The sequence below is a fragment of the Hypanus sabinus genome, chromosome 3 (genome assembly GCF_030144855.1).
Source record: "Hypanus sabinus isolate sHypSab1 chromosome 3, sHypSab1.hap1, whole genome shotgun sequence".
NCBI classification, from domain to species: Eukaryota; Metazoa; Chordata; class Chondrichthyes; order Myliobatiformes; family Dasyatidae; genus Hypanus; species Hypanus sabinus.
The window spans coordinates 171,891,716-171,918,812 of NC_082708.1; the positions used below are offsets into that span (position 1 = coordinate 171,891,716).

At 44.0% G+C, this 27,097-nt stretch overlaps 1 long non-coding RNA gene across 2 annotated transcripts in view; it reads left to right on the forward strand.

Annotated features, from left to right (window-relative positions):
* Positions 1-12,505: 12,505 nt before the first annotated feature.
* Positions 12,506-27,097, forward strand: part of LOC132390884 (uncharacterized) — a 50,055-nt gene continuing 35,463 nt past the window's right edge. The window contains exon 1 of one of the 2 annotated variants that reach the window (XR_009511039.1): positions 12,506-12,635. This is a non-coding gene — a long non-coding RNA (uncharacterized LOC132390884). Of the gene's footprint in view, positions 12,636-12,718; positions 12,913-27,097 lie in introns of those variants that run through there. The other variant, XR_009511040.1, reaches the window with a different exon arrangement.

Here is a 27,097-nt window from a genome sequence, read left to right on the forward strand (position 1 = left end):
ACCACTCTCTGGCTAAGGAAATTCCTCCTCATCTCTATTCTAAAAGGATGCCCTTCTATTCTGAGGCTGCGTCCCCTGGTTTTAGACTCTCCCACCATAAGAAACATCCTCTCCACATCCACTCTATCAAGGTCTATCACCATTCTATTCTTTTCTTTTTACAATATTTTTATTCAGAAGAAAAAAAACAAGATTTACAGAGTGCAACACATAGATACATCTCAACATAACTTGTGTACATTCATATTTTGTAATAAAATTAATCAAAATGTTATAGCATAACACATAAAGGTATACCGCTCTGTAATCAAAAATTTAAGGATAAGTCATACATCATAAAAGAAATTTTTTATATAAAAAAAGTCAACCCCCTACCAACTATCAAAGAAAAAAACTGATGGATGATAATGGATAATTAGAAAAAAAACATATTCACTTAAGGATCCATTCAATAGGTTTCAATAAGGTCACCTCTCATTCTTTAGAATTCTGGTGAACACAGGCCCAGAGCCATCAAACGCTCTTCATATTACAAGTCATTCAATCCTGAAATTATTTTTCTGAAACCTTATTTGTAATTATTGCATTTCTTTTGTTTTTTATTGTTTCTTTATTCTTTTTGTGTTTTTTTAGCCTGCATCAAATCTGGACTAGCAATTGTTTTCTTCTCTTTTACAGCGTGTACTGAAAAAATTACAATAAACAATATTGACTCTTAAATAAAGGCAACATGAAATTGCAGAGAGTAATCATCTCTGCACTCTCTCTAATTTATTGATATCTTTCCTATAATTCGGTGACCAGAACTGTACACAATATTCTAAATTTGGCCTTACCAATGCCTTGTGCAATTTCAACATTACAATGAATACATATGATCTGGATAAAATGTTACCTGGGTTTCAGCACTTAAGTTACAGAGAAAGGTTGAACAAGTTAGGTCTCTATTCATTGGAGTGTAGAAGGTTGAGGGGGGATTTGATCGAGGTATTTAAAATTTTGAGAGGGATAGATAGAGTTGACGTGAATAGGCTGTTTCCATTGAGAGTAGGGGAGATTCAAACGAGAGGACATGTTTTGAGAGTTAGGGGGCAAAAGTTTAAGGGAAACACGAGGGGGTATTTCTTTACTCAGAGAGTGATAGCTGTGTGGAATGAGCTTCCTGTAGTAGTAGTAGAGGTCAGTTCATTTGTGTCATTTAAGGTAAAATTGGATAGGTTTATGGACAGGAAAGGAGTGGAGGGTTATGGGCTGAGTGCGGGTAGGTGGGACTAGGTGAGATTAAGAGTTCAGCACGGACTAGGAGGGCCGAGATGGCCTGTTTCCGTGCTGTGATTGTTATATGGTTATGGTTATAAACAGCAGAGATTCCTGCACAGATCCTCTGAACATTTCCTTTCCAAGCAGCCATCCTTAAGTTTTCTAAATATTCAAAGTTCAAAGTAAATTTTATTATCAAAGTACATATATGTCAGTGCATACTACCTTGAGATTCATTTTCTTGTGGCATTCACAGTTAAGTACAAAGAAACACAACAGAAGCAATGAAATACTGTGCACAAAGGCCAACAGCAAATAGTGCAAATACAAAAAAAGTAAAAAACAGAAAAAAGCTAAGACATATAGAGAACACAAGTTGTAGAGCCTGTGAAGCTAACCATTATAGTTCAGGAGGTTGATGGTTGGAGGGTAATAACTGTATCTGAAACTGGTAGTGTGGTACCTGGAGATCCCATATCATCTTCCTGATGGCAGCAACAAGAAGAGAGCATGTCCTGGATGATGGGAACCTTTGATGATGAATGCAATTTCCCCATGGCAGCACTCCTGGAAGATGTGTGCAATAGTGAGGAGGGCTTAACCCATGATGGACTGTGCTGTATCCACAACTTTTATTGGGCTTTTCCATTCAATGTCATTAGTGTTTTAATATCAGGCCATGGTGCAACCAGTCAGGATACCCTCCACTGTGCTTCTATAGAAGTGTGTCAAAGTTTTAGATGTCAGGCTGTTTTCATTGTAATTGCCTGTACCACTTCCCCGGGCAGCTTGTTCAATATACATCCACCCTCTGTGAGGAAAAACCTGCTCCTCACATCATTTAAAAATTGTTCCCCTCTCATTTTAAAACTATGCCAATCTCATTTTAGACATTCCTAATCTGGGTAAAAGTCTGCAAGAATCTACCTTTATCTGCAGCTTGCCCCTCATGATTTATAAAGCTCTCTAAGTTTACCCGTCAGCTTCTTCAGCTGCAGGGAAAACAACTGTAGCTTATTGAGCTTCTCCTCATAACCTGATGCCTCCAGCCTCAGCAAAGTGCTTGTGAATCTTTTCTGCAATCTCTCTAGCTAACTCACACTCTTTTCCCAATCATTCTGTCTACATTAGTATAAAATTTGTTATAAGTTTATTCTTAGTAAAAATCTGCTTTCATGTTTCCTTTGTTTAAAAAAAAATGAAGTGGTACCTGCCATTTCACTGTTACTATCAAAGTTTATTCTTATACTGTTAAAAAAAAAGTATCGTGCTAGTGTAGTGGTTAGTGTAACACTATTTCAGCACCAACAATTACCAATCGGGGTTCAATTGCTGCTGCTGTCTTTAAAGAGTTTATACATTCTCCTTGTGACTGCGAGGGTTACCTTTGGGTGCTCTGGTTTCCTCCCGCATTCCAAAGACGTACGGTTAGGGTTAGTGAGTTGTGGGCATTCTATGTTGGCACTTGAAGCATGGTGACACTTGCGGGCTGCCCCCAGCAAAATCCTCAGACTATGTTGGTTCTTCATGCGAATATAACCCATTATGATTCCTCCTAGAGTTATGCAGGACTTGTCTGTTGAAATTTGGCCCATCAAGTCTGCTCAGCCATTCCATCATGGCTGATTTATCATCCTGCTCAACCCCATTCCCCTGCCTTCTCCCGAAATCCTTTGACATCCTTGCTGATCACAACCTATTGGCCTCTGCATTAAATATGTCCAATGACAGCCTTCACAGCCATCTGTGGCAATGAATTCTGCAGATTCAACACCCTCCAGTTAAATCGATTCCTCCTCTCCTCTGTTCTAAAGGATCTATTCTGATCCTAGACTCCCCTGCTTTAGGAAACAACCTCCTTGCTTCTACTCAATTTAGGTCTTTTAATATTCAGTAGGTTTCAAAGAGATCTCCCCCTCCTTCTTCTAAACTGAGATTCCACTGGGATCCTGTGATTTGAGGTTATCTTGTGATAATGCCTGTTCCTTCTCTGGTGTGAGTGGTCATGGATCATGGAAGATATAGAGTAGGTGACGATGATGTGTTTTAGGACAGGAATCAAACATACCAAATAAAATCAAAGATACCATTTGGAGCTGAGTCAGCATAACAGGAATTTCAATGCTAGGAATTTTAGCCTGGGAAAGCAAGCGCTTACTGGTTTGGTTATGGATTGGGACAAAGTTGGCATTGCATTGTTGATTGGGGCAGGGTTGGGTATTGTGTCATGGTGTGAGACAGGACTGGCAACTGCTTGTGCTGTGTGGTGGTTTGGGACAGGTTTGTCACTGTGTTGTGATTTGGGTCAAGGCTGGCATTGTGTTGTAGCTTCGGTCAGATTTGCTATTGAATCGAGGTTTGGGACAAGGTTGTCACTAGTGTCATGGTTTGAGACAGGGTTGGTACTGGTGATGCGGTTTGAGACAGGTCTGGTACTGGTGATGCGGTTTGAGACAGGTCTGGTACTAGTGATGTGGTGTGAGACAGGTCTGGTCCTGGTGATGCGGTTTGAGACAGGTCTGGTACTAGTGATGCGGTTTGAGACAGGTCTGGTAATGGTGATGCGGTTTGAGACAGGTCTGGTACTAGTGATGCGGTTTGAGGCAGGTCTGGTACTAGTGATGCGGTTTGAGACAGGTCTGGTACTGGTGATGCGGTTTGAGACAGGTCTGGTACTAGTGATGCGGTTTGAGGCAGGTCTGGTACTGGTGATGCGGTTTGAGGCAGGTCTGGTACTGGTGATGCGGTTTGAGACAGGTCTGGTACTGGTGATGCGGTTTGAGACAGGGCTGGTACTAGTGATGCGGTTTGAGACAGGTCTGGTACTGGTGATGCGGTTTGAGACAGGTCTGGTACTGGTGATGCGGTTTGAGGCAGGTCTGGTACTAGTGATGCGGTTTGAGACAGGTCTGGTACTGGTGATGCGGTTTGAGACAGGTCTGGTACTAGTGATGCGGTTTGAGACAGGTCTGGTACTGGTGATGGGGTTTGAGACAGGTCTGGTACTGGTGATGCGGTTTGAGGCAGGGCTGGTACTAGTGATGCGGTTTGAGACAGGGCTGGAACTAGTGATGCGGTTTGAGGCAGGTCTGGTACTAGTGATGCGGTTTGAGACAGGTCTGGTACTAGTGATGTGGTGTGAGACAGGTCTGGTCCTGGTGATGCGGTTTGAGACAGGTCTGGTACTAGTGATGCGGTTTGAGACAGGTCTGGTAATGGTGATGCGGTTTGAGACAGGTCTGGTACTAGTGATGCGGTTTGAGGCAGGTCTGGTACTAGTGATGCGGTTTGAGACAGGTCTGGTACTGGTGATGCGGTTTGAGGCAGGTCTGGTACTGGTGATGCGGTTTGAGACAGGTCTGGTACTGGTGATGCGGTTTGAGACAGGTCTGGTACTGGTGATGCGGTTTGAGACAGGGCTGGTACTAGTGATGCGGTTTGAGACAGGTCTGGTACTACTAGTGATGCGGTTTGAGACAGGTCTGGTACTACTAGTGATGCTGTTTGAGACAGGTCTGGTACTGGTGATGCGGTTTGAGACAGGTCTGGTACTAGTGATGCGGTTTGAGGCAGGTCTGGTACTAGTGATGCGGTCTGAGACAGGTCTGGTACTGGTGATGCGGTTTGAGACAGGTCTGGTACTAGTGATGCGGTTTGAGACAGGGCTGGAACTAGTGATGCGGTTTGAGGCAGGTCTGGTACTAGTGATGCGGTTTGAGACAGGTCTGGTACTAGTGATGTGGTGTGAGACAGGTCTGGTCCTGGTGATGCGGTTTGAGACAGGTCTGGTACTAGTGATGCGGTTTGAGACAGGTCTGGTAATGGTGATGCGGTTTGAGACAGGTCTGGTACTAGTGATGCGGTTTGAGGCAGGTCTGGTACTAGTGATGCGGTTTGAGACAGGTCTGGTACTGGTGATGCGGTTTGAGGCAGGTCTGGTACTGGTGATGCGGTTTGAGACAGGTCTGGTACTAGTGATGCGGTTTGAGGCAGGTCTGGTACTGGTGATGCGGTTTGAGGCAGGTCTGGTACTGGTGATGCGGTTTGAGACAGGTCTGGTACTGGTGATGCGGTTTGAGACAGGGCTGGTACTAGTGATGCGGTTTGAGACAGGTCTGGTACTGGTGATGCGGTTTGAGACAGGTCTGGTACTGGTGATGCGGTTTGAGGCAGGTCTGGTACTAGTGATGCGGTTTGAGACAGGTCTGGTACTAGTGATGCAGTTTGAGACAGGTCTGGTACTACTAGTGATGCGGTTTGAGACAGGTCTGGTACTGGTGATGCGGTTTGAGACAGGGCTGGTACTAGTGATGCAGTTTGAGACAGGTCTGGTACTACTAGTGATGCGGTTTGAGACAGGTCTGGTACTGGTGATGCGGTTTGAGACAGGGCTGGTACTAGTGATGCAGTTTGAGACAGGTCTGGTACTACTAGTGATGCGGTTTGAGACAGGTCTGGTACTGGTGATGCGGTTTGAGACAGGTCTGGTACTAGAGATGCGGTTTGAGACAGGTCTGGTACTGGTGATGCGGTTTGAGACAGGGCTGGTACTACTAGTGATGCGGTTTGAGACAGGTCTGGTACTACTAGTGATGCGGTTTGAGACAGGTCTGGTACTGGTGATGCGGTTTGAGACAGGTCTGGTACTAGTGATGCAGTTTGAGACAGGTCTGGTACTACTAGTGATGCGGTTTGAGACAGGTCTGGTACTGGTGATGCGGTTTGAGACAGGGCTGGTACTAGTGATGCGGTTTGAGACAGGTCTGGTACTGGTGATGCGGTTTGAGACAGGTCTGGTACTAGTGATGCAGTTTGAGACAGGTCTGGTACTACTAGTGATGCGGTTTGAGACAGGTCTGGTACTAGTGATGCGGTTTGAGACAGGTCTGGTACTAGTGATGCAGTTTGAGACAGGTCTGGTACTACTAGAGATGCGGTTTGAGACAGGGCTGGTACTAGTGATGCAGTTTGAGACAGGTCTGGTACTACTAGTGATGCGGTTTGAGACAGGTCTGGTACTGGTGATGCGGTTTGAGACAGGTCTGGTACTAGTGATGCAGTTTGAGACAGGTCTGGTACTACTAGTGATGCGGTTTGAGACAGGTCTGGTACTGGTGATGCGGTTTGAGACAGGGCTGGTACTAGTGATGCAGTTTGAGACAGGTCTGGTACTACTAGTGATGCGGTTTGAGACAGGTCTGGTACTGGTGATGCGGTTTGAGACAAGTCTGGTACTAGTGATGCAGTTTGAGACAGGTCTGGTACTACTAGTGATGCGGTTTGAGACAGGTCTGGTACTGGTGATGCGGTTTGAGACAGGTCTGGTACTGGTGATGCGGTTTGAGACAAGTCTGGTACTGGTGATGCGGTTTGAGACAAGTCTGGTACTAGTGATGCAGTTTGAGTCAGGTCTGGTACTGGTGATGCGGTTTGAGACAGGTCTGGTACTAGAGATGCGGTTTGAGGCAGGTCTGGTACTAGTGATGCGGTTTGAGACAGGTCTGGTACTACTAGTGATGCGGTTTGAGACAGGTCTGGTACTAGTGATGCGGTTTGAGACAGGTCTGGTACTGGTGATGCGGTTTGAGACAGGGCTGGTACTAGTGAAGCGGTTTGAGGCAGGGCTGGTACTAGTGATGCGGTTTGAGACAGGTCTGGTACTGTTGCGGTTTGAGACAGGTCTGGTACTACTAGTGATGCGGTTTGAGACAGGTCTGGTACTAGTGATGTGATTTGAGACAGGGCTGGAACTAGTGATGCGGTTTGAGGCAGGGCTGGTACTAGTGATGCGGTTTGAGACAGGTCTGGTACTGGTGATGGGGTTTGAGACAGGTCTGGTACTAGTGATGCGGTTTGAGGCAGGGCTGGTACTAGTGATGCGGTTTGAGACAGGGCTGGAACTAGTGATGCGGTTTGAGACAGGTCTGGTACTAGTGATGCGGTTTGAGGCAGGGCTGGTACTAGTGATGCGGTTTGAGACAGGGCTGGAACTAGTGATGCGGTTTGAGGCAGGTCTGGTACTAGTGATGCGGTTTGAGACAGGTCTGGTACTAGTGATGTGGTGTGAGACAGGTCTGGTCCTGGTGATGCGGTTTGAGACAGGTCTGGTACTAGTGATGCGGTTTGAGACAGGTCTGGTAATGGTGATGCGGTTTGAGACAGGTCTGGTACTAGTGATGCGGTTTGAGGCAGGTCTGGTACTAGTGATGCGGTTTGAGACAGGTCTGGTACTGGTGATGCGGTTTGAGACAGGTCTGGTACTAGTGATGCGGTTTGAGGCAGGTCTGGTACTGGTGATGCGGTTTGAGACAGGTCTGGTACTGGTGATGCGGTTTGAGACAGGTCTGGTACTAGTGATGTGGTTTGAGACAGGGCTGGTACTAGTGATGGGGTTTGAGGCAGGTCTGGTACTGGTGATGCGGTTTGAGGCGGGGCTGGTACTAGTGATGGGGTTTGAGACAGGTCTGGTACTGGTGATGCAGTTTGAGACAGGGCTGGAACTAGTGATGCGGTTTGAGGCAGGTCTGGTACTAGTGATGTGGTTTGAGACAGGTCTGGTACTAGTGATGCAGTTTGAGACAGGTCTGGTACTACTAGAGATGCGGTTTGAGACAGGGCTGGTACTAGTGATGCAGTTTGAGACAGGTCTGGTACTACTAGTGATGCTGTTTGAGACAGGTCTGGTACTGGTGATGCGGTTTGAGACAGGTCTGGTACTAGTGATGCAGTTTGAGACAGGTCTGGTACTACTAGTGATGCGGTTTGAGACAGGTCTGGTACTGGTGATGCGGTTTGAGACAGGGCTGGTACTAGTGATGCAGTTTGAGACAGGTCTGGTACTACTAGTGATGCGGTTTGAGACAGGTCTGGTACTGGTGATGCGGTTTGAGACAAGTCTGGTACTAGTGATGCAGTTTGAGACAGGTCTGGTACTACTAGTGATGTGGTTTGAGACAGGTCTGGTACTGGTGATGCGGTTTGAGACAGGTCTGGTACTGGTGATGCGGTTTGAGACAAGTCTGGTACTAGTGATGCAGTTTGTGACAGGTCTGGTACTGGTGATGCGGTTTGAGACAGGGCTGGTACTAGTGATGCAGTTTGAGACAGGTCTGGTACTACTAGTGATGCGGTTTGAGACAGGTCTGGTACTAGTGATGCAGTTTGAGACAGGTCTGGTACTACTAGTGATGTGGTTTGAGACAGGTCTGGTACTGGTGATGCGGTTTGAGACAGGTCTGGTACTGGTGATGCGGTTTGAGACAGGTCTGGTACTGTTGCGGTTTGAGACAGGTCTGGTACTACTAGTGATGCGGTTTGAGACAGGGCTGGTACTAGTGATGGGGTTTGAGGCAGGTCTGGTACTGGTGATGCAGTTTGAGGCGGGGCTGGTACTAGTGATGGGGTTTGAGACAGGTCTGGTACTGGTGATGCAGTTTGAGACAGGGCTGGAACTAGTGATGCGGTTTGAGGCAGGGCTGGTACTAGTGATGTGGTTTGAGGCGGGTCTGGTACTAGTGATGTGGTTTGAGACAGGTCTGGTACTACTAGTGATGCAGTTTGAGACAGGTCTGGTACTGGTGATGCGGTTTGAGACAGGTCTGGTACTAGTGATGCGGTTTGAGGCAGGGCTGGTACTAGTGATGTGGTTTGAGGCAGGGCTGGTACTGGTGATGCGGTTTGAGACAGGTCTGGTACTGGTGATGCGGTTTGAGACAGGTCTGGTACTAGTGATGTGGTTTGAGACAGGGCTGGTACTAGTGATGGGGTTTGAGGCAGGTCTGGTACTGGTGATGCGGTTTGAGGCGGGGCTGGTACTAGTGATGGGGTTTGAGACAGGTCTGGTACTGGTGATGCAGTTTGAGACAGGGCTGGAACTAGTGATGCGGTTTGAGGCAGGTCTGGTACTAGTGATGTGGTTTGAGACAGGTCTGGTACTAGTGATGCAGTTTTAGACAGGTCTGGTACTACTAGAGATGCGGTTTGAGACAGGGCTGGTACTAGTGATGCAGTTTGAGACAGGTCTGGTACTACTAGTGATGCGGTTTGAGACAGGTCTGGTACTGGTGATGCGGTTTGAGACAGGTCTGGTACTAGTGATGCAGTTTGAGACAGGTCTGGTACTACTAGTGATGCGGTTTGAGACAGGTCTGGTACTGGTGATGCGGTTTGAGACAGGGCTGGTACTAGTGATGCAGTTTGAGACAGGTCTGGTACTACTAGTGATGCGGTTTGAGACAGGTCTGGTACTGGTGATGCGGTTTGAGACAAGTCTGGTACTAGTGATGCAGTTTGAGACAGGTCTGGTACTACTAGTGATGTGGTTTGAGACAGGTCTGGTACTGGTGATGCGGTTTGAGACAGGTCTGGTACTGGTGATGCAGTTTGAGACAAGTCTGGTACTAGTGATGCAGTTTGAGACAGGTCTGGTACTGGTGATGCGGTTTGAGGCAGGGCTGGTACTAGTGATGTGGTTTGAGACAGGTCTGGTACTACTAGTGATGTGGTTTGAGACAGGTCTGGTACTGGTGATGCAGTTTGAGACAGGGCTGGAACTAGTGATGCGGTTTGAGGCAGGGCTGGTACTAGTGATGTGGTTTGAGGCGGGTCTGGTACTAGTGATGTGGTTTGAGACAGGTCTGGTACTACTAGTGATGCAGTTTGAGACAGGTCTGGTACTAGTGATGCGGTTTGAGACAGGTCTGGTACTAGTGATGCGGTTTGAGGCAGGGCTGGTACTAGTGATGTGGTTTGAGACAGTGCTGGTACTAGTGATGCGGTTTGAGACAGGTCTGGTACTGGTGATGCGGTTTGAGACAGGTCTGGTACTAGTGATGTGGTTTGAGACAGGGCTGGTACTAGTGATGGGGTTTGAGGCAGGTCTGGTACTGGTGATGCGGTTTGAGGCGGGGCTGGTACTAGTGATGGGGTTTGAGACAGGTCTGGTACTGGTGATGCAGTTTGAGACAGGGCTGGAACTAGTGATGCGGTTTGAGGCAGGTCTGGTACTAGTGATGTGGTTTGTGACAGGTCTGGTACTACTAGTGATGCGGTTTGAGACAGATCTGGTACTAGTGATGTGGTTTGAGACAGGTCTGGTACTACTAGTGATGCAGTTTGAGACAGGTCTGGTACTGGTGATGCGGTTTGAGACAGGTCTGGTACTAGTGATGCGGTTTGAGGCAGGGCTGGTACTAGTGATGTGGTTTGAGGCAGGGCTGGTACTAGTGATGCGGTTTGAGACAGGTCTGGTACTGGTGATGCGGTTTGAGACAGGTCTGGTACTAGTGATGTGGTTTGAGACAGGGCTGGTACTAGTGATGGGGTTTGAGGCAGGTCTGGTACTGGTGATGCGGTTTGAGGCGGGGCTGGTACTAGTGATGGGGTTTGAGACAGGTCTGGTACTGGTGATGCAGTTTGAGACAGGGCTGGAACTAGTGATGCGGTTTGAGGCAGGTCTGGTACTAGTGATGTGGTTTGAGACAGGTCTGGTACTAGTGATGCAGTTTGAGACAGGTCTGGTACTACTAGAGATGCGGTTTGAGACAGGGCTGGTACTAGTGATGCAGTTTGAGACAGGTCTGGTACTACTAGTGATGCGGTTTGAGACAGGTCTGGTACTGGTGATGCGGTTTGAGACAGGTCTGGTACTAGTGATGCAGTTTGAGACAGGTCTGGTACTACTAGTGATGCGGTTTGAGACAGGTCTGGTACTGGTGATGCGGTTTGAGACAGGGCTGGTACTAGTGATGCAGTTTGAGACAGGTCTGGTACTACTAGTGATGCGGTTTGAGACAGGTCTGGTACTGGTGATGCGGTTTGAGACAAGTCTGGTACTAGTGATGCAGTTTGAGACAGGTCTGGTACTAGAGATGCGGTTTGAGACAGGGCTGGTCCTAGTGATGCGGTTTGAGACAGGTCTGGTACTGGTGATGCGGTTTGAGACAGGTCTGGTACTAGTGATGTGGTTTGAGACAGGTCTTGTACTAGAGATGCAGTTTGAGACAGGGCTGGTACTAGTGATGCGGTTTGAGACAGGTCTGGTACTGGTGATGCGGTTTGAGACAGGTCTGGTACTAGTGATGTGGTTTGAGACAGTTCTGGTACTGTTGCGGTTTGAGACAGGTCTGGTACTAGTGATGTGGTTTGAGACAGGTCTGGTACTAGTGATGCGGTTTGAGACAGGTCTGGTACTGGTGATGCGGTTTGAGACAGGTCTTGTACTAATGATGCGGTTTGAGACAGGTCTGGTACTAGAGATGCGGTTTGAGACAGGGCTGGTACTAGTGATGCGGTTTGAGACAGGTCTGGTACTGGTGATGCGGTTTGAGACAGGTCTGGTACTAGTGATGTGGTTTGAGACAGGTCTTGTACTAGTGATGCGGTTTGAGACAGGTCTGGTACTAGAGATGCGGTTTGAGACAGGGTTGTTACCAATGTTGTAGCTTGGGACAGACTGACCAGAATGGGACATGAAAGTGAACTCCATGCAATTTGTATTGCCAATAATTTCGCCTTGTCTACTCAAAACCAACAGCATAAACACTCTAAATGTTTTGATCGAAAGATAATTTCTCTGCTTTCGTAGTTTTCATACCTTCGGCTTTCCGGTTCGCCCGGGGAGTTAGTGAGTGTCGGGAAAGGCTCAATTACTCGCTCGCTCGCAGACTAATGCGACAAGTCGCGAAAGGTTTATCTGCTCTCCCGTTAAATTTAATTTCTTGCTTAATTTTGAATTTTGCCGAAATGTTTCGGAAGGGACGTTTCATCCAATTAAAGGAAGAGGGCGTGCTAAATCAGAAGTGGGAAATACTGGAGGAAATGATTGTTGCCCGTTGTCACATCCTCCGGGGCGAGGAGAGTGGGGAAAAGGGTGTGAGTGGATGAGGGAGTAGAGACGGGTGTAGAGTGGATGCATAGACCGTGGCTCCAGGGAGAGTTTTCAGGCTAAAAGCCCATTGGCCACTGCACAGAAAATACCAATACAAATTGACGGAGCAGGTCGCAAGACTAACGGTTTAGCCCGTTTATAATAGCTGTAAAACTATCCTCAATGTGTCTGATATATTTTGTTCATTCGCACACTGGGACACGGTTGAAGCCGGTAATGTCGCACTTTCTGTTAACTGTAGACCTTTGCAACGTCTGTATAGAGAGAGAGAGGCGAATGGAGCTGGGGAGGTGCTCTAGGGAAGGGCTGGGATTTCTTGATGCATCCCGTGACTCAGGCACGGCCGACCCATGTAGATTTACCCGGAGAGTTGTAAATCCCAGCCCAAATTTTTGTTAAAATATATTCAGTGTTGAAACCAGCATGCGTTAAAAACTGTGGAATCCACATGTGACCTTGTCCTTCAAGTCACCACCCAGTGGCTGAGGTAAGATATCTCCGGAAAAGAGCCGGAGGGGGTCAGCAAAAGTACACGGGCACGAGGCACGAAGTGAGGTGGGCTGGGAACAGCACAAAGTGAGCTGCTAAACCTTATTGTGAGCCAAAGTTGCTGCTAGTTTTTGTCCGAGCTGCGGTATTGTTTATGAATCCGTGGCTTGTGGCAGAGCAGACACGAAGGGACGAAATGCTCAATTCTGCTCGTATGGTCTTATTATTGCCTATTTCCGCCGTGACAACGGAAGAGGAAGCCGCTGAATAGAGGTGTAAGTGTGTATTTGTACATTGAGTAGCCTCTTTATTAGGTACCTCTTGTACCTAAGTGGCCTCTTGAGTATACTGTATATTCTTGGTGTTTTGCCGCTGTAGTCCATCCACTTCAAGTTTCAAAGTATTGTGCACTTAGAGATGCTCTTCCGCATACCACTGTTGTAACGCGAGGCTCTTTGAGTTATTCTTGTGAGCTTGGACCAGTCTGGCCATTCTCTTCTGACTTCTCTCATCCACCAAACCCACAGACCTGAACTTTCTTTTCATTTTCGCTCCATTATCTGTAAGCTCTGGAGACTCTTGTGTGTGAAAATATCAGGAGATCAGCAGTTTCTAAAATACTGAAATTATCCCAAATGTCATAAACAATCATTCCATGGCCAAAGTCATGTAGATCATATTTCTTACCTATTCTGATGTTTGGTCTGAACAATATCTTCTTCCTCCTGTTCCTCTTCTTCCTCTTCCTTTCCTCTCCCTTTTCTTCCTTCTTTTCAATGACGATTGGCAGTCCAACTGAACACAATTTATTGACAATGTCTGCATGCTTTAATGTACTGAGCTGGCTAATTAGATACTTGTATTAACAAGCAGATGCAGAGGTGTACCTAATAAAGTGGCCACTGATTGTAGATCTGCTGTTGGTTTTACAAAGTGAATACCAGTGCATGTGAAATATCGAGTGAGGTAGACACAGACTTTGAGGTAAAAAAAGTATTTTATCCTTTTAAAGAACTTTTAGTTCATCCCTCGGCCTTCTCTTCTCATGGGATAATGGACTCAGTCTGTTCATCAGTTCGTGACATATGCACTTTTCAATTTCTGGCATCATCCTTGTAAACTGTAAATGCATCCTAGACAGTTCCAATGGATCCACTTTGTAAACTTGTGTGCAATACTTGGCATAGACTAATCAAGGTGAAATTAAGAGTTAGTGCAGCTTCCATACATTTTTAATTCAAACCATTTAGAAATAGACTCTGATGGCTTTTTTTATGGCCTTGCTAACCCATTCTGCTTTTAAAGAGCAAACATGAGGAAATCTGCAGATGCTGGAAATTCAAACAACACACACAAAATGCTGGTGGAACACAGCAGGCCGGGCAGCATCTATAGGAGAAGTACTGTCGATGTTTCGGGCACAAGATGATAACAGGTCCTTCCAGCCCAGCGACCCTGTGCTGCCTAATTCCACCCATGTGACCAATTAACCCGCCAACCCGTACAGCTTTGGAATGTGGGAAGAAACCTGAGCACCCAGAAAAAATCCATGCAGTCATGGGGAGAATGGCCAAACTCCTTACAGACAGTGGCAGGAATTGAATCCAGATTGCTAACGATGTCATAGTGTTGTGCTTCTATGTACGCCCAAGTCTTAGTGACTTTGAAAAATCTTTGAAAAGATTTTGAAAAGTCTTTGAAAAATATTTGCTTTATTTCCAGCTTCCTGCTGAAATGTGCTATAGGGCATTTATCAGTTTCAGGCTTCAGTATTGTTTGCCTATTCTGCAAATTTATTAATACCCTCCTGTAACTTGTTGCAGCCATTATTAGTACCCTTTCAGCCCAATTTAGTATCATCCTTAAAGTTAGAATTGTGTTTTTAATTCCAAATGCTGAATTGATAATGACTGAACATTACAGTGGAAAGAATGTAATCTGCCAGGTGAATTGCAATGAAAACTTTATATAATTGATGGGATCATTTTCCAGATTGATTTGAGCTAATAAAAAACATGTCTTTTCATTTAATAAACACGAGAAAATCTGCAGATGCTAGAAATCGAATGCAACGCACACAAAATGTTGGAGGCACTCAGCGGTCAGGCAGCATTGCCTTTTTGTCTCATCAAAATCCATTGTTGAAGTATTGGATTGACCATATTTTATTGTGCAATTCCTGCAGGTAGATCAATAATAACACTTTAATCCAAATATACTTGGATCTGTAAACAAAAACATAAAAACAAGGAATCGGACTAACCAGTTCAAACGCTGCAAGAATATGGTTTTTATGCAAATTAATTTTCTTCCATTCAAGGCAAATTCTATTACAGCCAAACTTCAGGATAACTAGCACCCTTCTTGTGCCACAATGAAGCCTCCCTCAGGGTGGAGGAACAACACTTTATATTCTGTCTGGGTAGCCTCCAACTTGGTGACATGAACATCAATTTCTCTTTCTGATAAAAGAAATCCCTCTCCTTGCCCTCTTTTTTTTCCCACTCTGGCCTCTTGCCTCTTCTCACCTGCCTATCAACTCTCCCTGGGTTCCTTCCTCCTTCTCTTTCTCTTATGTTCTGCTCTCTCCTATCAGATTCTTTCCTCTCTAGCCCTTTACGTTTCCCACCCACCTGGCCTTACCAATCATCTTCTAACCATACTCCTTCCCCTCCTGCCACATTTTTTATTCTGCCATCACCCCCCCTTCCTTTCCAGTCCTGAAGAGGGGTCTCAGCCCAAAATGTTGACTGTTTATTAATTTCCGTAGATGCTGTCTGACCTGTTGAGTTCCTCCAGCACTTTGTGTGTGTCACCCTTCTTCAGTAGCAGGTTTGCAATTTTTACCTTTCAGTCTGTGGAAAGTATTTTACAATTTCACGTACACTCAGTGGCCACTTTATCAGGTACACCCATACACCTGCTCATGAATGCGAACATCTATTCAGCTAATGATGTGGCAGCAACTCAATGCATAAAAGCATGCAGACATGGTCAAGAGGTTCAGTTATTGTTCAGACCAAACATCAGAATGGGGAAGAAATGGGATCTACATGACTTTGTGGAATGATTGTTGGTGCCAGATGGAGCGGTTTGAGTATCTCAGAAACTGCTATACTAGCACAACAGCCTCTAGTTTACAGAGAATGGTGTGAGACACAAAAAACATCTAGTGATTGTCAGTTCTGTCTTGTTAATGAGACAGGTCCGAGGAGAATGGCCAGACTGGTTCAAGATGATAGGAAGGCTACATTAACTCAAATAACCATGCATTACAGCAGAAGCATGCAGAATTTTAATTCTATTTATTTGGCAATACAGCATGGCGTAGGACCTCCCATCCTTGGATTATGTGAGGAAGCCAGACCACCCAAGAATACACCCACACATTCCACGGGGAGGGTGTATAGAGACTCTTTACAGAATGGTGCTAGAATTGAACTCTGAACTCCAGAGTGCCCTGAGTTCTAATATCACTGTGGTAACCGCTATGCTACTCTGGTGCCCAGAGCGTCTCTGAATGCACAACATGTTGAACCTTGAATTGACTGGGCGACGGCACCAGAAGGCCACACTGATTTTTACTCCTGTGCCATTCAATGTGTTCTCAGACAGCAAATCAAAGCATTCACTAGCTCTACAGCCATCTAGTTTTTAAACCCAAACCATGTATGCTCTCAGCATTAGTAGACCTGTCAGTGTTGATCTTATTAATTTCCATGTCACTGCTATATTTATTATTTGTCTCCACCTCTTGTATGTGTCTTCTACCTAGAAGACAGATAATAAAATGCAGATGCATAAAACTGTCAGAGCCTCAGCAGTCTCCTCCCTTGCTTCCTATTATAGCCCAGAATAGATTTCTTTAGATGCTAGGGAGTTGAGTAACATAATGCACAGAAAGAATCATTTACTATTCTCTCTAATAATTATTTTATGATTTCCTCTTTCTTTGTCTCTTTCACTTTCACTAATCTCTTACCTTTTGTATACTTCTAAATAACTATTCTGGTTTCATTGTGTATCATATCACAAAATCATATTTCTGAATATTTTTCACACACTGTTTTCTACTTACTAATTTCTTGATTAGCCCTTGCTTACCTGACTTAACGGTAAGTGTACTTCCCCCCAGGACACTCACAATGTAGACTTCAAAAATGCACTTTGTATTACCTCAGTGTTTCTTCCTCCTAAGTCCCTCCATTGGCATTTCATGCACAAATGCTTACATTAGAGCTAAGCTATGAATTACTGTGCTCTAGTACCCATCCAAACCCTTCTATTCCTCTCCCCTTAACTAAATCTTCTCTAATAGATGTCGATATGTTGCTCATTGACATATGTCACGAAATTTGTTGTTTTGTTGCAGGAGAACATTGCAATACACAAAATATATTATAAATTACAATAAATATATCGAAAATAATAAATATGTAGTGTCAGACGAGAGCAAATATGGTTAATGAGTTCGTGGACCATTCAGAAATCTGATGGAGATGAAGAAGCTGTTCCTGAGGTGCTGAGAGTGTGTCTTCAGGCTCCTCCATTTCCTCCCTGACGATAGTAATGAGAAGAGGGCTGGATGGTTGGGACCTTGAATGATGGACTCCTCCTTTTCCAGCCATTGTCTTTTGAAGGTGTCCTCGAAGGTCGAAGGCTAGTGCCTGCGATGGAGCTGGATGAGTTTACAATCTTCTACAGCTTTTTCCGATCCTGTGTAGCTGACCCTCCATATCAGACCGTGTTGTAACCGAACAGTAATGGCACCTATTCCTGACAGATCAGCTAGATCTCATGAACACAGGATCTACAGATCTAAGCATTAATACATCAGTGATAGGACAGCACAGGAACAGGCCATTTGGTCCATAATGCTTTGCTGAACTAATTTAGCTAATGATGCCCAGTCCTTTCTGACAACACATAGTCCATATTCTTCCATTCTCTGTACATTCCTTTATAAGTATGAAGGTATGTGAGCTATGAAGAGCCAGGCACCACTAAAATAGAACCCTTTTGAAAAGATTATACTGTGTGAGAATAAATCTGAAAGAAGTCTTTAAGATTGTGAAAAAATCCTGATACTAAGCTTTGGTTCTGCTCACCCACACTGACTATCAGGCATCTTTCACACCATTTCCCATTTCTTATTTCTTTCCAAACTTTTTATGAACTGCCGCAGGTTTTACTTACATTCAAGAGAAAATATTTGCAGTACAAATTATCCTACCAAATTACACATCTTTGGGATGTGGAGGAAACCAGAGCACACAGAGAAAGATCCATGTGGTCACAGGGAAAACATGCAAACTCCACATAGAAAGCACTGGATGTCCAGATTGAACCCCGCTTGCTGGCATGGTGAAGCAAGGGCTATTAGCTGCACCATTATGCCTTCCTTCATTTAGTGCATTCATTTCCGTTATCTACATTGTCCAGAGGCCATTGTTGTCTGAAAGGTCCAATATCCTGGTGATCTCTGATGCTGCGTGTTGTGGAGTTAGTAGGTTCTTCCCGTGACTCCAGAGTTTCCTCCCACACCCTGGCGGTGTGCTAGCTGGTGGGCTAATTTGTTACAGCAAATTGGTAGTAAAATTGGGACGAAGTTCAAGACCCTGTGAAAAATGATAGATTACAGGGATTTACTTAGAACGACAGGATTGCTCTGGTATATGGTATAGATTCAATGGGTCGATTATCCTCCTTCTATGTTGTAAAGAAAATATTTGCACTTTCATTTAGTGCTCCAGTTGTCTGCATTCCATGTTTCTCTTGGTCTGCTATTCCTCTTCATTAACAATCGCTCGATTACTGCTGGTACCTGCAGCCACCAAGACCACAATCTTTGAAATTCCCTCTCAAAAGCCGTCCAGCTTATTACTACTGTTTCCTTCTGTGAAGCTTGCCTCCATGACCATCTGTTGTAATATCTTCCTGCGTGGCTCACTGACAACATTTTCTCAGAGAACCTGGAATGTCTTGGTATGTTTTAATACATTATGGGCTCTGCATAAATCAAATCATTGCTTCTCGGGATAATTTATAGAACAAGCCTGCATCTGATATAGATAAATTGGCTGCAGCGTACTATAGTAAGAATAACTGTTCTATATAAATTACTTCATCACATTTGGTTTTGCTATATTCCAATATTTTAGAGTGGATACAAGAGACTTTTTCCCAGAATGGAGCAATGGGGCATAACTTCAAGGTGACTGGAGGAAATTATAGCAGAGATGTCAGAGGTATATCCTTTACACAGAGAGTAGTGGGTGTGTGGAACACCCTGCCAGGGGTGGTGGTAGAGGCAGATAAATTAGGGGCAGAAACTCTTTTATGAGTACATGGATGATAGAAAAATGGAGGGATAAGTGGGGGGAAAGGGTTAGATTGATCTTGGAGTAGGTTATAAGGTTAGCACAGCATCATCGTCTAAAGGGCCTGTACCGTATTGTAATATTCTACATTTCGGGCCGAGACCCTTCCGTAGGTCTCAGCCCAAAATGCCCATTGTTTATCCTTTTCCATAGATGCTGCCTGGCCTGCTGAGTTCCTGCAGCATTCTGCAGAGTTTCTCATGTTTGTAATATTCTGTGTTCTATTAATCTCAGTTTTGCTCCCCATTCCAGTATGCACACATCTTGCCCCTTAGGTTTATATAGATTATGAAAATTATACTGCTCAAATGTTTATTTTGACTCAATAACATGGGAACAAAGAAGAATACTTGGAAGCAACAGTTAATGGTAATGGAGCCTCTCATTATTTCAAACATCCATTGGTTTTTGCATTTTTATTGAAAGAAGGAATATGGAGTTTGTGTGGGAAGGTGGGGCCAGGTTAAAGAAGTGGTGCCAATGAGCCTCCTTCAGTTTATGCCCTATTGTTTGATTTCTTTTAGGATTTCTGAAGTCAGAGAGACTGACCAACCATTCATCTGTGCAGATGAAATGTTTGGGGAAAACTTTCATATTGATGTCCATGTCCTTCCCATGAATGGGAGGGTTTCCCCAGGTGTCCCAGTTTCTTCCAACAGTGCAAAGGTATACCGGTTAGTAGGTTAGTTAGTCATTGTAAATAAGCTAGTGTTAAAGAGTTAGGTTGGGGACAGTGCAGCTCACTGGATTGGAAGAGTCTGTTCCATGCTGTACATCTAAATTAAAAAATACAGCAGATGTGAAAATCAAACAATAGCACAGACTGGCTGGGCCGAAGGGATTGTTTCAGTGCAGCCATGCCGTGTGACTCTATGACTCTAAGGATGGAAATATCCAACGAAGAGAGAAATAAAGCCAGTGAACAGATTAAGGGTAATTAAGTTAAGATATTAGCTTTGCTTTCCTGCAATACTGCCTGTTTCTACCTTAGATGCTCATGGCAAACTGATGATACTGTATCACTTTTATAAGGGTGGCCCAGTGGCAAATTGACAGTCAAAGTTGAGTTTATTTTCATATGCGTGAGTACATGTATGCACAGGTGCAAGGAAAAACATTACATCGCAGGTACATTGTATCAGATAAGTGACATTCACAAGACAAAAACGTAAATGAACATTAATCATGCACGTTCTCTGCAAGAAAGGACACAATTCAATCAAACAAAAAAGTTCCTTTTAATGCAAAGAGGTCATAGTGCAGAGGGAGTGCCTCACAGCTACAGTGAATCAAGACCAATCCTGATCTTTGTTGTTGCCTTTACAGAATTTCCACAGGACCCCTCTGGCTGTTCCAGTTTCCTTCCACATCCCAAAGATGTGTGGGTTGATGGGGTCATTTATCCTGGTCTAAAAGTGGGTGGTAAAATCTAGTGGGAGGAGATGTGTACACTGGAAGAATAAATGGGGTTAGTGTAGGATTTGTCTAAATCAGGAGTTCCCAACCTCAAGTCCATGGACCCTTCGGTTAATGGTAGGGGTCTATGGCATCAAAAAAGGATGGGAACGCCTGGACTAAATCAATGCTTTTTGATTGGTCTGGACCTAGTGGGCTAATGAGATTGGATCTGTGTTGGTCCACTCAATGTCTGTAACAAATCAAGACTGAGAAACATCAAAATATTTGTTTCATCCTTGGTCTTTTTATAGCTCATTTTTCTCTTCATCCTCATCATGTTTTGCTTTTTCATTTTGGTTTCTCTTCTCCTTTTGATTATCCCCTTCAAAAAACTTTATCACTTGTCAATGTCTTCTCGGCATCATCCCCCAGATGATAATCCAGGGCAGATAAGTGGATAACTGCCTCAAGCAGAGGTGGGGGTAGAGAGCGAAGATTTTTTTTGATCATCTCAATTCGGCAAGCTGCCTGGCAAAGATTTTGTCCAAGTTAAATCCAAGGTTTAAGACTCTGGCAGCAAAGCAAATAAATTGCATGTTAAGGTTAGAAAAGAGGTTCTGGAATATTTCAGCACATATCACAAATAATTTCACAGATCATTGTCAAGAAGATGCATTCAACAGATCCAGAAAGAAACAATGTATGGGTTTGTCTTGATTCCTTTTCTGTGTAGAATGCACCCATTACTGCTGGGGGTAGGAGCTGTTTGTACTAACTCTGCACATTCTCAGCATGCCAGGGATAAGTACCAAGGCTCTTAAGACTTAAGCCAAAAAAGTCCAAATATTTTTTCTGCAGGAAAATATCTTATAGATTTATGTCTAGCAAGCCTGCCAAATCAAATTTTCAAATGTATTTAGAAGGGCTATTAAAGATAATTTATGTCCAACTCAACATCATGTACCTCCTTGCTTATACTGAAAAATAGACATCATTACTATGTTGAAGTTGTCACAGGTGCATTGTATCATTTAGCAATGCACAGACAGCAAATCTGGGGAAGAAGGAATTTTAAATCCTTTCAGACCTATTGTAATATGATCATTCAATCTCTAAGTCACACAACAATCCATATTAGGCTAACAAAAGTTTATCATATAATTTTTCTTTTGCTTTTTAGTACATGTTTCTGACATGCTTATTGTTTTGACTTTTTTTAGCTTTATAAATATGCATCATGTACTGAAAGATACTTTTCTGGCAGAACCACATAACTAAGCCTCCCAGCCATTTCTTTAATTGGCATTGGTCTGATAATGTCTCGTTGGAATGAATTTCTTATTAAAAAATTCTTAACTGTATTTGTTACAGTAAAATTACTTATCAGAATCAAGTTTACTTACACTGACATATGTTGTAAAATTTGTTTTGTGTCAGCAGTATAGTGCAAGACATAACAATTACTATAAGTTACAAAATAAATTCAAAAGACAAATAACGAGGTAATGTTCATGGGTGCATGGACTGTTAAGAAATATGATGGTGGACATTCTCAAAGTTATGACTTGCATCATTAGGCTTCTGTAACTCTTCCCTGATGGTAGTTATGTGAAGAAGGTGTGACCCACATGGTGAAAGTCTTTAATGATGGATGCTGCTTTCTTGGGTTTCCACCTCTTGAAGATGTTCTCAATAGCAGAGAGTGTTGTGCTTGTGATGGAAATGGCTGAGTCTACAACTGTCAGTATACAGCTTTTTGTTGTCCTGTCCATTGGAGCCTCCGTACTGTTCTGTGATCTAACCGGTCACAACGCTTTTCACCATACATTTGTAGAAATCTGTATTTGGTGATATACCAAATTTCCTCAAGCTCCTAATGAAGTGCAGTACATCTGCTGGTGTGCCTTCTTCATGACGGTATCAATGTGTTAGCCTGGGATAGATCCTGACCTGGATCTGGGCTGTACCTTCCAAATATCCGGACCTGACTTGCACTACCTTACTTTCCCTTTTCTAATTATGATTCATAATTTAAATTTTTATTATACTTACTTCGATTTGTACTTCAGGGAGTGCGAAGCGCAGAAACAAATATCACTGTGATTGTTGTACGCTCTACTATCAATTGTTTGATGACAATAAAGTATTTGTATCCTCTGAGATGTTGACAAACAGGAGCTTGAAGCTGCTTACCATTTCACACATAAATGGTGTAATATTAGGGAAGAATTTTTACATCTTAAGATCTTCACAAGTATTGTCTCCAGGCAACCTGCTTCCTCCTCCTCTTTTTCCTCATCCTCATTTTCCTCCTTATCCTCCTCCTCCTCTTCCTCCTTCTCCTCATCCTCCTGCTCTTCCTCCACATCCTCTTCCTTCCTCTTCCTCCTCCTCCTCTTCATTTCCTCCAGGCTGCACACTGAATATTCAAATATTTGAGGATCTCTTTGTTTCACATGTAGAATTGGGAGAGGGTTGAATAAGCTTGAGGTGACATTGTTGTGGAGTCAGATGAAAAGTTCAGTGAGGTTGAGATCATTTTCTCTATTGGTATTCTGGTATATTTTGATATTTTTAGATTGAGAGTTGATGGGGTGAGTAAGATTTTCCATCAGGATGTCAGCAGTACAGCCAACTATGAAAATGTTTTTTTAAAAATGGAAGACTTGCATTTATATAGGATATTTCATGATGTTAGATCCTCTTAACATAGTTTGCAGTCAATGATGTACTCTGGTATGATATACCGTAAGAAATTTGTGTGCCAGTTTGTGCAAGCAACCCCCTAGTGTGATTGTTAACAGAGATTCCTTTACTGTTGGTTGAAGGATTAATATTGACTTGGAGTCTGAACATAATTACCTTCAAATTCTCTAAAATTGATCCATGGGATCAATGTTTGTTCATATGCTGTATCTGAAAGTTAGTGTAGCAATCTCCTAGGACCATACTGAAGCTTGATACTGAATTTGGTGTTCAGGTCAATGGCACTGAGGCCTCAAACCTATTGAATATTGAAAGGCCTAGACAGAGTGGATGTGGAGAGGATGTATCTATAGTGGGGGATAGTAGACCAGAAGGCACAGCTTCAGAATACAAGGATACCCCTTTAGAACAGAGGTGAGAAGGAATTTCTTTAGCCAGATGGTGGTGAATCTGTGGAATTCCTTGCTGCAGATGGCTGTGGAGGCCAAGTAATTGGATATATTTAAAGCAGATATTGATTAGTAGGGAGTCAAGGGCTGGGGTGGTGGCAGGAGAATGGGGTTGTGAGGGATAATAAACTAGCCATGATGAAGTGGTAGAGCGGTTACAAAGGGCTGAATGGCCTAATTATGCTCCTATATCTTAAGGTCTAATATCTTTCCTCCCTGGTCAGCATCATGGAAGACGAATGGGCATCCAGTCCCTAGAGAAGGCAAATACACTGTCTTCACCCATTTCCTCATTTCTCACTGAGTATGCCATAATTCAGAGGATTTCTATGCAGTGGATTTTATCTCCCTTCAGCTTCCCAGCTGTCCTGGGTGCACTTATAAATGCTGCATCTCAACATCAGCAGTCGGGAAGCTGAAAGAGGACCTTGCAGGATTTTTGACGACCTTGTGTGCAATTGGCAGGTGAGCTGTGTGTGGCTGGAGACTGTAGATCTCTCCCATGTTTCAAAATGGTGCTTAATCAGGTTGTGAATTGAAACATGGAGACTCTTTCAATGTAGGAAACACAAGATGATTCTGCAGAATGCTAGAAATGCAGAGTAATACACACAAAATGATGGAGGAATTCAGCAGATCAGGCAGCATCAATAGAAAGGAGTAAAGAACTGATGTTTTGGGCCGGGATGGAAATATCAACTCTTTATTCCTTTCCTTAGATGTTGGACGACCTGTTGAGCTAACCCAGCGTTTTGTGCCCCTGACAGTTTCTATGTTATTTCATAACTCAATCCTGGAAATTTTATGTTAACCCAATTATCCTAAAGAATAAATTGGACAATAAAATTGTACTGTGTTGCTAAGAAACATTTTCAACAGGTTGGGGTTGATTTTAATCAATTAAGATAAAGAAAAGTACTTCAAAGTAGATTTACTGCCCTTTAAAGGCATTTGTGAAAATTCCTGCCTCTCCTACAAAGGATCAACTTAACACCGGCTTGTTTCAGAGAGCTGGCTAAATATCTCTGCAGGTGACAGAAATGCTACACTGCCCATTCACCTCCTCCCTCACATCCATTCAAGGCCGCAAACAGTCCTTCAGGTGAGGCAAAACTTCACCTGTGGGTCTACTGGGGTCGTCTATTGTATCTGGTGTTTCTGATGTAGTCTCCTCTACGTTTGATTTATTTTATTTAGAGCAGAGCTTCCCAACCTTTTTTATGCCATGAACCAGCACCGTGAAGCTAGGGGTCCATGGATCCCAGATTGGGAACCCTGATTTAGAAGTGCAGTGTGGAATAGCACCCCCTGGCCCCTTGAGCTATAGTACCCAGCAAGCCCTGATTTAACCCTACCCCAAACACAGGACAATTTATAATGGTCAGTTAACCTACTTGGGATGTCTTTGCACTGTGGGAGGTAACTGGAGAAAACACACACGTTCCTTGGAGACACTCCTTACAGAGGACAGTGAAATTGAATTTTGTACTCCAGTGCCCCAAGCTGTAATAGTGTCACGCTAACCTCTATCCACCAAAAGCAGACTTTCCTGGTGGCCAACCATTTTGACTTCTATCCCCATTCCCATTCTGACATCCTGGTCCATGGCCACCTCTTTTACCATGATGAGGCCACTCTTAGGGTAGAGGATTAACACCTCATATTCTGTTAAATTAGCCTCCAACCTAATGAATATCGATTTCTTCTTCTGGTAATTCCCCCCCCCCCCCCACTTCTTATATTTACTCTGGCCTCTTACCTCATCTCCTCACCTACCTATCACCTCCCTCTAGTGCCCTAGCCTCTTTCCTTTCTCCCCTCTCCTGTCAGATTCCTTTTTCTCAAGCCCACCACCTTTCCCACCCACCTGGCTTCATCTATCTCCTTCCAGCTATCCTCCTTCCCCTCCCCTCACCTTTTTTATCCTGTCGTCTTCCCCCTTCCTTTCCAGTCCGGAAAAAGGGTCTTGGCTGGCAATGCCGACTGGGTATTCTTTACTATAGGTGCTGCCTGACAAGCCGAGTTCCTCCAGCATTTTGTGTGTTGCTCTGGAGTACTGCCACCGTGTCGGGCCAGACTGGTCAGAGTTTGCACCGCGGCCAAACAACCAACATCTTTGGCAGCACGACCTAAAGGATTAGGATCAGGCATTATATTGGCTGTTGTCACCTCAGCCTTGTGAGGCCTAGTGTGAGGATTTAGTGAATGGGGCAGGTTTCTAACAGGTATTTCAGGTGGGCGTATTCAGGGCAGTGATGCCTAGTGTTATGGGCGATAGTGGATTGGAATTGCCTGTTATGTTTGATTATGGATTAGGTGCAGAGATATGAGTAACGGGATTAAATACTGGGATGTAGTGCCTGGGAAAGGTGCTGTCGACAAGTATGGATCACATGGAGTGAATAATGAACAGTAATCTGTTCCTACCTGCCTGTGTCCTCTATTGTATGCCCACTGCAGCTGAATTTCACACCAATTTATTGTGAATGTGGGATGAGTCAGTGTGGAAAAAAGTAGTCTTCAAGCCAATGTGAAAGATTAGAGCCAAATATCTGAAGCAGTTGTCATTGTCAAAATAAAGATATGCAGACCGTTTATGCCATGTTACACCTCAAAGAGAAAAAAATGCTTTTGAGTTGTATTTTCCTGTTCTTTGTTGGTCTCAGATGGCTGCTTCACTCAATGTGGTTGACAATTTGAAGACAGCAACATTGCAGAGCTGTTGCTGCACATTACTAGGTGCACATTTGCACCGGGAAACTGTTCATGCAGTCTTTGTTGAGGAGGTGTTGAGATTGAATAGGCTGCGGACATCTTACCTCGCCACGCATTCAACAGAAATAGTTTTGGAGCCTGTAATCGATCCTTATATGACGTTTGAGCTGGATTTTGTATCATAGATGAAAGGCAGCATTTTTTCCTTCTCTCCATAAGGACTGTATTACTGAAACGGCCAACATATTAGGGAAAATATTGCAGCCGCTGCAGGTGAGCTTGTCCAAGCCTCAAGAATACAAAGGGTCATATAAAGTGACACTCACTTCAGAATCAGAATGTATACATATACGTACAGTACTGCGCAAAAGTCTTATGCGCATATATATAGCTAGGATGCCTCAGATATTAGCATAGTACTGTAGTAATTTTACGTATTCTACTGTACTGCTGCTGCAGAAAAACACCAAATTTCCAGAAGACTCTAAGATAATGGAGCAGAAGTAGGCTATTTGGCCAATCACATCTGCTCTGCCATTTCATCATGGCTGATCTATATTTCCTCTCAGCCCCAATTTCCTGCCTTCCCCCTTTATCCCTTCATGTTACGGTAAATCAGGAATTTATCATCCTCTGCCTTAAATATGCATAAAGACTTGGCCTCCATAGCCATCTGTGCAAAAGAATTCCACAGATACTCCACACTTTAGCTGAAGAAATTCCTCCTCATCCATGTTCTAAAAGGATGGCCCTCTATTCTTAGGCTATGTCCTCTGGTCCTAGACTCTCCCACCATTGGAAACATCTTCTCC